Consider the following 2027-nt stretch of genomic DNA (forward strand, 5'->3'; position numbering starts at 1 on the left):
AGAAATTTTGCCGATCTCGCTGAGGTCCGTGACAACATCGGGCGACAGGGATGAGCCGTACCAGACGCGACGGTAGGGAGTAGGCTCGACCGTCGTAAAGTCTGACGGAGTAGGCCTGACCGTCGTAAGGTCTGACGGAGTAGGCTTGACCGTCGTAAGGTCTGACAGGGAATAGCTGTGTGTGGCTGGGGTAGAGTGATAGGTGGTGACCTCAGACACAGAGGAGGAGGCCGACACCACATCGTCACTGGGGCGGTCGCCAGCTTGGAGCAATAAGATCAAGTATGTCACGAACGCAGTGCCTGCGGCACCTCCCACGCCCTTAGCGAACCAGGGCCTTCGCCAAAAGCTGGCAGTTGGCCGCGCCAGTTGCTCCCCCTCGGTGTCGGTGTGGGGCCTCGCGCCCTCGATTATCAAAATCGGGAGCTTCTTTGCTTGATCGCTGTCGTCAGAGGAGGTGAGACAACCGCTTGAGAGATCCTCCGGAAACCTCAGATCCTCGACGATCACCGTCCGCAACTTCTCTCCTTCATCCCACCTCTCGGACTCGGACGTGGATGAAACTTCGACAAGTCCGGCTGTGGTTTCGTCGTCGGATACCTTCCCATCGACGTGTCGACCCATGACTACAGCCAACACCGAGCTCCCCTTGACGTCGCCAAACTGGTTCGACCGTGGGCTTCTCATCACCGCTCGACTTCAGACATAAAAAAAAAGGAAATTTCAGCCTGAGACAAAATGGGGGACCACTTATGTCAGGGTAATGGTGACTGAGCCGGCTGCGACCCGAGGGCAGAATGGTGTGTGGGCTGTGGAGTGTCGATGCAAGTCAGCAGAATCGACACCGAGGGCTCCTCGTACGACGCAGGCAGCACCGTCAGGGCGCGTTTGAATGGGTGTAGGAGAGGCCCCGGAGTGGCAGTAGAAAGGTTCCTGTTGGACGTAGCAAGGTCCCTGTACCCGGACAGCACTCTGCTGAGCCGGTGCTTCAGGTCCTGCGTCTATCCGGCACCGGAAGAGGTGCCAACCCTCCACGATTTGCTGCCGACACGGCTGCACCGCCTGACGAGGCTGCAGGTCCGTTACGGCACAAGGATCACGATTCCGGGGATGCTGCTGCAACAGTCCATCCTGAGCGCGGCGGTAGACAACAGGTGGGCGAAAGAGTTCCACTTCGAGTGCGATGGAACGGTGATAGAGGTGCTCCATAAGCTCGCGCCGCTCTCGGAGAGAGCGAGACCGGTCTTCGCTACGATGAAGTGGCCCACGAGAGACAAGAGTCTGACTCGGATACGTCGGATGACGGGGCGCGCTTCAACAAGCGCGGCAGCTGTGGCATGAGGAGCCACCGCAAGAAAGACTGCCCCCACGGCAATGATAGGTGCGCCAAGTGCGCCCGGAAAGGGCTCTGGGCAAGGATGTGCCCGAGGCACTACCTCACAGACGAGGACTCAGGATTGAAGACGTTCATGGAGGTCGGAGAAGGCAAAGCGATGCTGAATGTCCGTGGAGCTAGAACCAGAACCGACTACCTGAAGACGGTGCAAAAATTCGTAAACAAGGAACTGAGCGCCGACAAGAAAAAAGGGCCAGCCGGCGCCAGGAGAGGACGTCGGCATGCCAGTGGCCGCAGGCGAGAAGGTAGTGAAGAGTGACGGTCCAGGGGGCGCGAAACGTCGGAATGAGCCAACAGAGGACATGGCCCTGGAGCCACGAGTCACGGTTCCCGTGGAGTCGAGAGACGACCGAAATTTTCGGTAAGGGCTCTCGTGAAGCGGGCCGAGATTGAGTTCCAGCAGGATACAGGCGCAGAGGTAAGCCTGCTGAGGAGAGAGGATTGCAGTCGCGCTGGCGTAAGAATGTCGCAGTGCCGACAGCAAGTAAGCACAGTGCTGGGTTCAGGATCACTACCCGTGGCGGACCCGGTACCGGTAACCGTGCACGGCGAGACGGACGAAGTAGAGTTCGCGGTGCATGACCAACCGTCGGCCCCGAACCTCCTGGGGAGGGTAGAATTGGAGCGGTTT

This window comes from Gregarina niphandrodes, assembly GCF_000223845.1.
Source record: "Gregarina niphandrodes unplaced genomic scaffold scaffold00024, whole genome shotgun sequence".
Classification (NCBI taxonomy): domain Eukaryota; phylum Apicomplexa; class Conoidasida; order Eugregarinorida; family Gregarinidae; genus Gregarina; species Gregarina niphandrodes.